We start from the raw sequence: 10212 nt of genomic DNA on the forward strand, positions 1-10212 counted from the left end.
CACATTTTTTATAAGCCGATAGGTATTTAAGGAAAATCATTTTGGAAGACACATACAGTAGCCTATCTATCTGCCAAGTTTAGTAGTTCAGTCAAAATCCTCCAATCAGCACCATGGACAGCACACATGCACCATCAGTAACCTTTTATGCAGTACATTTACCTATTTAGTTGAAGCTTTTATCAAAACGATGAAAAATAATGATAAATATGATGTTTGTGTGATTACTTTTGTAATACAGCAGCATTTTATTTAATCACAGACTCTCAGTTGTTTAATCACTGATTTGACAACTGCTTTGATAGGTTCACCAAGACATTGTGCCAGACACAGATCAGATAATGCCACATACAGTATTAAAACTTATAGAGTATAATTTCTACATGTAAAGAACATTCTGTGAAAATATAACCATGACATCTTTAATACTGAATCATGTCAAAGATCAGTGTTCAGGAAGCCAAGACTACTTTTTTAGCATGTATTTCACAGACAGGGTCACACTTGCGACCATTGCTTTGTTGTCACTTTTGTTTTTTTCCCCAGGGGCAGTCAGTTTATGATGTCACTACACAACATCAACAGCATGGGCATCAGAATTGGGCTTGCATAACGCCCGTCCACCAAACACCAACAGCTACAGTAATATCCTGGGAGTGAGTCAGTCCAGTAATCTCGGCTGCGATCAATACAGAGTTGTGGAAGTGGCTCATGCCATTATGGACTCTTTGTGGTGTCATCCCAGGCCAGAAAAACTATTTTTCTATTTATAGTTGCTATCTAAGATGCTTGCTTATTGTTAGAAAGAAATTTCAATAATTGGCCTTTCTGTGTAAATGTGAAAATAGGATCTTTTGTGTAAGTTTGATTGGCACAGAAATTAGCCGATTCAGAGATTTTAGCAGCCCTTAGAGACAAAGCACGTGGATTTCACATGTAATTTTCATGTGCGATCACACATAGACAACACAAATTTCTCATTAGCAGAAACGTGTGATTTAGGAACATTTTTGTGTGAATCCCATGTACAGTTATTCACAATGTGAAATCCATGTGGTGACACACTTTTGCAAGTGTGAAATTCATGTGGCTTTTCCAAAAGGAGAATGTATTGACAATGTACATCCAAAGTCAGTGCATCAATACCTTGGCTCTAGACTGCTTACTGCTAAATGTGTCTGAAAGTACAGTAACAGTCTACAGTCATGGCTACTGACGTCTGGCAACCATCCACAGACTATTGAAGAATATTGAAAATCATTGTTTTACAGCTTTAAGAACCGTGAGAGGAATCTGTGCCATCTACACAGGAAACCCCTGTGCTGAATACGTGGGCAGTGTCATAGCCAGTGCACCAATCAGGATAGCTTATCTACAGTTTCCACTGCAGACCAATTTTCCCTACTCTTGCTGTCTCCATGGTGACCGTGGCATTAGATTGTTACTGTAGCAACAGCACAGCTGGTAACAGTCTACAGCCATGGTCGCTAAGGGACAGAAACTACAGCAACAGACACATTACCTTTTCAGCTGTGTTTTGCAGCACCCAGTCATAATGCAGATGTTTTTTTGTGTGTGTGCTTTACTCTAAATGTGTCTTGTTTTTATACACCACACAGTGTTCAAAAGGTTTTAGGTTTTTGTTTACTTACCATTATCAACGGAAATACCTCTTTTGTTAAACTTAGACATAGCATCCCAGTTAACATACTAAGAAGGTGCAGACATTAATTTATCAGCATAATAAAATATTTGTTAATATTACATTTATGTTAATAAGAAAATGTTCATTTAATGTTGACATTAATAAATGAAGATGAAAAGAAAACAAGTTATTTTCACACAGGGGAGTTGTCATATATTTTAAAGACTATAAGGTCCAATTGTATATTCGGACAAATGTTTATCTTCTTTAGCAGATCTATCAGTTGCACGTTTCAAAACCCTATTAAATGTCATTTGTTTTGTCAATTCCATCCTCAAGGCTGAAATTCCAATATCATGTTTATAGTTTTTGCTATAACTCATGTATATAGGTCATAACAAAAGATTTGTAAGTTAAAATCTTTCTGGCTTGAAATACAGTATGCTAGTGTAGTTTACTACACACGGTAAAAAGATTTGTTGTTTTAACTAAAAAGTGTTCATGCTGCCTTACAATTCTGAGTTAACTCAACTTAAAAAAATTAGTTGACTACAAAAATGTTGAAATGTTGACAAATTATTTTTTAAATTGAATTAAAGGGATGGTTCACTTTAAAATGAGGGTTCTGTCATCGTTTGCTCATCCTCATGTTGTTTTAAACCTGTGTGAATTTATTTTTTCTGATAGACGCGGAGGAGGATATTTTGAGAAATGATGGTGGGCACACAGCAGTAAGTGACCATTGACTTCTATAGTAGAAAAGCATATTTTGGAAGTATTGTGATAAATGATGGTAAGCACATAGTTGACGATACCCATTAAATTCCATCATATTTTTTATTCCTACTATGGAAGTCTGTGGTCACTTGCTGCTGTGTGTTTACCATTTCTCGGACTATCTTCTTTTGTGTTCGTCAGAAAAAATTTATGCAGGTTTGGAACAACATGGGGATGAGTGGGTGATGACAGAATTTTCAATTTTAAAGTGAACTATCCCTTTAAAAATTTAAAGCAGCACGAACCCTTACTTTCTTAAGTTGAAACAACAAATAATTTATTACACTAGCATATATTTAAAGAAAGAAAGATTATTATTGTCAGGTCAGGAAACATTGTCATGTGTTTTCAATGTTACAAATTTATGTAATGCCTTAACTACAATAAAAAATTCAGTTTTTTTTTCATCCCAGCTTTGGGTCAAAAAGGGACAAACCCAACCCGTTGTGTTGTAATTTAACCTGTGCTGGGTTTTAACCCATTGTTGGGTCAAATATAAACTATAAAAAATATAAAATAATCCTCACAATTACCCACAACTTAGTTAATGATTAAGTAATTGAACTTAACCCTACCAGAGGTCCTGACTTATATAGCCCTCGAATAATCATCACAATTATCCACAACTTAGTTAGGGTTAAATAATTAGTCTATCCGTGTAACCAGAGGAAATGGTTGAGGCAACTGCCCCATGCTGGCGTGCCCTTCATTATTATTATAGAATACTTGCGCAACCCCAGCCAACTATATACATCTTAATACAGAACTCAGAACTATAATTATAGTAGAGATACTGATCAGAGGTCCTGACTTATCATCTGATAGCCCACATATAGTAAAGCAATGGCTGTACATCTTAGTTCATCGGTATAGACAATTAGCATGAATTTACACCCCGGTTTAAAGATTTATGGTGACAAAGGATATCGTAATACTTATTGGAACTTAGAAGAGTCAATAATACAGAGCAAATTAGAATGAATGCAAAAAGTAACAATTTATTAACCAGGTAGGTAAAACATAATTCAGAAGCCAATTTACAATCCAATTAAAATACGAAAGAATAAAAAGAAAAAACATTGCATACCTGGTAAGAATGAAGATCTGTTTACAGATTCCTCAAAGTAAAATGAAATACATGATGCTATATCAAAAGATACAGCATCATGGGGGTGCATTTCTAGATATTGAAAGTCCCGCCTAAATCTTCTACACATCTCCTTAAATAACCAGAGAACAAAGCATATGGGAATTTGGTACTGATTGGTTGTTGTAAAACTAAGGGCTGTCCTTAATTTGTATACAGTGGGTGATTGGCTTATGCTTAGAATGGGAGTTGTCTATCATCCTTGAATGAAGTTTCACATATACTTTAACATTGAATTCTGTTGTTATATGAGTGAGACCATTGTAACCACTTGCAATGAGACATTTCAATAGAAAAGAGCTACCCTTGATTGTCAAACATCACATCTCCATACAAATGGTAGATGAGAGAATAAGAATACAAATGTATGACACCCTAAAGGTGTGTCTTGAAACCCAAATGTCTCGGAAGTCCACTGTGAATCGTAGAGAGTTGCCTTCCCGGGCACTCACTTTGCCCCAATGCAGTGTCCTTTGGGGAGGTGCTATATTTATTCAGGAAATTATCTTACACTAGCATTTTTTTTTTTGAGGGTATTTACAGGCCAAAATAGTGATTTAATATTTCTGTTACCTTCAACGTTTTTACTGTTCACATTTTTTCTGAAAAAGGATATAAACAAAAAACAAGACATGTCCATTTTTAGACTTCTTTTTTCCAAACCAGTTATAACATTACAAGGCTGATGGTTATGATAGTGATTTAGTTTAATACATTTTTTTTATATAGCACAGTACAAAAACAATTGTTGCCCATTTTGCATAAAATAATGAATCATACATTAAACGTTAAAGACTTGCATACATATACAAAACATTTAAAATAGCTCAAGTGTACAAAACTCATATGCCTTTTCTAAAAAAAATTTTTTTTTTTTTGAGTTTGCATTAAACAAATGTTCCACAGGGATTGTCCTCAAAGATAGAGGTAAATTGTTCCATAAATTTGGCCCACACTCAAAAAATTGAACTTTCACTGTTAGAAATTTTTACTTTACACTGTAAAAAAATTAGCTGTAATTATGCAGCTGGTTGCCAGTAACTTACTGTAAAAGATAAAGACTGAAAATGTTTTATGTTCATTTAACTTTGAACAAACTGCCAGTAAATAACATACATTTAAGATCTACAGTAAGTTACTGGCAACCAGCTGCCAGTAATAATGTAATTTCTACAGATTTTTTACAGTGTACTTTCAAGTTAAGATTACTTAAAAAAATGTAACAATGTGAACTTAATTACATTGAGTTAATTAAAAAAAGTGTCTTTTTTCAGCCAACATAACATTGTTGTGTAACAGATTATTAACAGATTAATAAAACCAATACAGACTGGCATCTTAGACTTGGCTGATGATATTGCAGTGTATTATGGGAAATTGTTGTTCTGGCACCCTCTTGCAGTATAGCACCATTAGATAGGTACTGTATGTGAGTAATAAGTTGCCAAGTCATTGTTCTGATATATCTTTAGAACAAAAAACAAACAAATAAATGGTTTGAATTTTGTATTGTAGCAGCTGCACCATGATTTTTTGATTGATTCAGTGTTATGGAGTTATTTGATAATTAAAGGAAGTAGAGTTTATATAATGCCATTATTCACATTTTTGTTATCATTGATAAAATCTTTAAAGTACAATTAACTAAATTGTTGTTTGTTGACACTACTAAGGTTTGTTAAACTTCTTTTGTAAAATGAAAAAAAGTATTGTTTGTTGAGAAAAACAAATTGCGTGGAACCAGTTGACACTACAGTATGTTTTTGTTGTTCTTGGAACTTTTAACAGTTTCTGATCTGATGATCTTAAGCATCTAACAGATTCATTTTCAGTCACATGTTCAGATAGATAGGAGGGGGCCAATACAATTTTAAACTCTATTCTAAAACAAACCGGCAACCAATGCAAGGAAAGTAAAATGGGGGAGATATGATCATATTTACATAAGACTTGCCACAACATTTTGCACGGTTTATAGTGTATCACTGTAAAAAATAATGCAGAATTTTTGTCAAGTAAAAACATATATTTTTATGTTCAACTTGTTTTTATAAGTTATGTCAACTTATCGCAGGTAAAAACTTAAAATAGTAGGTTGAATTGACTTGTAAAAAGAAGTGGTTTTAACTTCATGCAGCATTATTTTTTTACAGTGATAATTGACCAATACCCATATAAATTGAGTTGAAGTAGTCGAGACGAGATGATGATATAACTGCATGGAGTACTCTCTCGAATTCAACAAATGATAAAAAGGTTTTAACTTTAGTTGTCTTAGCCTGAAGAAAAACCTGACTTTTTTGCATTAACCTGCTTATCAAATAATTGCGCAGAGTCAAAGATTACCACAGCAGGCTTTTCGCTAATGGACCAAACCCAAGTTTTACTCTCATTCAAATTCAAAATGGTTTTGGGCATCCATGCCTTAATATCTGACAAACAAGCTCTTAAAGCACACAGACCAACATTGTCATTATGTTTGATGGGCACATAGATTTGGGTATCATTAGCATACAAATAATATTTATGTTTATTTATAGATATTTGTAAATGATTTCACACCTGTAGCTTATTTCTAATTGGTTCTCTTTGGGGAGGTCACATGCTACCACAATTATATCTGTGTTCATGCAAACGTACATGAAAAGCCATGTATAAGGGGTAACCAGGTGGCAAAGGTGTGGTCATTTAAAATAGCTCATGCAGAGACAGTAATCGCCATGTACCACTGCTTTTCAAAATATGTATGAGAGCAAGGAGCCAAATCACGAACACTTTTCCATGCACAGATGCTCTAATTGGATTGACCTTGAAAACCGCAGCGCTTAGAAATGAACAGAAATATGCATGATTCACCCAACTGGTATCTCTGATATTCTCCATCACATCGTCAGTATTGATGTAAAGGTGGGGGAGGCTTTAGAAAAGAAAGACTAAACATTTATGATAAAAACTTTTTTTGACTAGTTCAATAGTGATTTTGTAGAGGTGTTTTTGGCTCTGTCATACAGGACAGACTGACCTCCCACACAGAATTAGTCATCTCCTGGTTTCAACTTCATATTTCTCCCTCACTTTCACAGTCATTTCTCTCTCTCTCTTTTTTTGTAAATCTACTTTTCTTCTTTAACTTCACACATGGTTCCTTTTAGCAAATTAGTAATTTTCTGATATAACACTTTACTTTTCACCCTGTGCTTTAGATCACAAACTTCAATCCCACATTTCACCACTCTTAACTGGGTTGTGTGATTTTGTCATTTCTCGGTCCTCTTACCGAACCAGATATTGAATTAGGCATTCTTTATTTCCGCTTTCCGATGGATGACTTTCTCCCATAACGTAGGGCCACCCTTCAGAAACCCAGATGTGCACATGATGCTTCTACAAGATGAACACACACACACACACACACACACACACACACACACACACACACACACACACACACACACACACACACGGATATAAAAGCTGTTTTCACAACAGATCTGAAGACAAACTGGTTGGTGAACAGGATAATAAACACTGTGGGATTAGGAAAAGTATTGAAAAAATAAAACAGTGCATGTTTAACCACAAAATTTTTGGGAAGTCACATGCAATTCAAAATTTATGTTACCCTCGCACACAGTTTATTATTACTCTATATAACTTTCACTGTCATTGTGAAAATATTACTGTTTGTATATGAGCAAATAAAGCATTATGAATGTGAACTTTTCAGTCAAAAAATACTGTAATATATTAGAGAATGTATTTATTACCAATATATTGAACCATCTGTTTATATTTTCCTAAACCCGATGAGTCCAAACATAAGAAAAATATCAGTCTTATCTATTTTATAATAGGAAATATACGAGTTATTAATGTCTTAAATTTTTGGGGGTAGAGACAACATAATTTGTAGGATTTTTTTTATTAAAATGCACAAACCAGAAGCAATAATATCCAACAAATAGAGCAGGGAGGGCTCTTCAAAAAACAAATAATATTTATTTTAATACTGATAAATATTAATACTGATTGTGAGCATTAACTGTATGAGGAAGAAACAACATTATGGATGTGACAATTCTGAAAGCTGCACGCATACCCAACTATGGAAAATAATTTGAAAAAAGTTTGAAAACCTAAACAGAGACCTAAGCCATCAAATATTGACATCTGATATGGTTAAAAACTTCTGGTAAAACTTTTTTTCATGGTAAGGTTGACTATTGCAAACAATTGCTCATATCACTGTATAATATTCCTTGTTGCACTTAAAGCAACACTATTTAGTTTCCATGTAAAAATGACTTACAGCTCCCCCATGTGGTTAAAAAGCGCAACAGTGCCTGGTATCAGACACTCTTCTGCAGGCAGGGGGAGGGGCGGGGCTGTGTTTCCTCCCCTCCACCGCCACTTTCAAAGTGTGCTTGTAGCAGCTAGGAGGCTGCTCAGGTTGCAGCAACAGTACAATTTGTCCAGTTAAAAGTTGTTCTATCACTGAAATAATTTTAGAGACATTATTTAAAGGTAAAAAACTACATAGTGTTGCTTTAAATTCAAATCAACTTAAATGTATAATTCAATTCAACATGTTGACTAGTGAGGAGTTATAAAGGAACTAAATGAACAAGAAAGTTGAAATAAAATGCTAATTCAAGTTGATTAAACGTAAAAACTTAAGTGTATTATTAAGTTTCCTATATGCAAACAAATCCTTTCCTCTTATGAAATAACTACGTAAATGGCAGCTCACCACAAGAATCCTTGCCAAGCCCATGGTTTCATCAGATTTCAGAAAATGGTTTAAATCTGAATTGATTAAACTTAGCGGGCTTCTTTACTTTCTGTAAACGCTCCCAAAATGTAATTAAAAAAAAAATAATAATACAAAGATACAATAAAAACTCTTATAATTGGTTAACCAGGTTAACTTGTATTTACAGTAAAAATGTATATTATATAATAACAGTGATTCTTGAGATCAGGGACAAAACAGGTTTTAATAAAAAAAAAACAAATCTTCATTATTTTAAAAACCAGTGTATACATATTTGTTAAAAGAGCGTTTGTAACCATGTTTTGGAACAATCTCCCATTTCTTAGATGGCGGGATCAGCACTGAAATGTCTATAAAATCTTTTTTTAGGAAATGATCACACATATTGATTCTTAGCAGTTTTTAATTGTCTTAATCACTAAAAATGTTTTTAAAATAATCATATCACCTTTGAAAAGTTAGTTAAGTCAATTTTTAATGATTGCGGTTTAGGCTGTATGGATTAATCAATTTATCATTTAATTTCCATAATAAACAGTGATACTTAGAAGCATACAAATTACACAATAACTTTTTATTAACAACTATTTTTGAGAGAACAAAATAGCTCATCTTTACAAAAAACAACAACAACATATCATTCTGACAGAGTTGACAAAATACCATGTTTCCGCTCATTACACATACTTCTCACAAGAGCCATCTTGTTTATCATTCATTTCTTGTTACCTTTATACTTTACTTAAATTAAGCATTTATAACAGAAAATATCATACAAATCTTACACTACATTGTTTATGGTGTTTATGGTTGTGACATGCAAAGTATTAACAAATAGGTATAAATTTAAAAGAATATTAAAAACTTACCAGAGCTAGAGTGGTCTCATGGCATTTGAAAGAACAAGGACATGATAAAGGGGTCCTCAGAGTTCCTCAATAATTCCTGATTATTTTATTTTAAAAAAAGGTCTGACGGTGTTGACAAAAACTCAGGACACAAGTTAAACGTCTTAAAACTACATGAAAATCAGTTTTTCAGTTGTAACTTTTGATGCTCATTAAATTAATTACTGAACTACTTACACATATTAAATATAACATTTAATTTAAAATTACTTTTAATTGTTTTTAAGCTATTGTAATGTAATGACACCTCATTTAGAATTAAAAACATTTATAAAACGACATGAAATAATATTTAGTTGTGCTTTTATTATCCTTCTTATAGTCAAGTGTATGTGTAATATTAAGTATTTTTTTACCCACAAACTGTGTTTTATCTGGTGGACATGTTTTGTCCCTGATTTCAAGAATCACTGATAAATATTACAAAAATATTGGCTTGACTAGCAACATGTTTCTATTCAGTGTCTGTCTCTGTCCTTTACAGACACTGTTGCATAAGCACATCTGTCTGAGAGAAACAGGGGTCAGAGTTCGGCTCCTACATCCATTCAGTCCTTTTAATGTGTGGGTGAAGTATGTTTAGATGAGTATACAATGAGAAGGGAGACCCGGCAGTAAACAGACATTGAGAAAATGGGCGGCGAGACAGAACAAAACACAGAAATATGAACGAACAGAGGTGACTCACGGTTTCCTGTATCAGCAAGATAAACACTTTGCCAGGCACTTCACAAAAGCTACCTGCGAGAGCTCGAATCTGATGGGAACAGAGACAAAAGCTCGAACACAGATGTACACACACACGGCGCAAATCAACACTGTCAAAAAATATGAAAGCACATTGCATTAGCACTTACCGTAGTTACTCATAGGCCCACCATTAGAGGACACTGTATTCTCTTTGTTAGGACCACTATTTGTCCAGTATCAAATTTACTCGAAGTACAATTTACAACCTGAA

The sequence above is a fragment of the Misgurnus anguillicaudatus genome, chromosome 24 (assembly GCF_027580225.2).
Source record: "Misgurnus anguillicaudatus chromosome 24, ASM2758022v2, whole genome shotgun sequence".
NCBI lineage: Eukaryota > Metazoa > Chordata > Actinopteri > Cypriniformes > Cobitidae > Misgurnus > Misgurnus anguillicaudatus.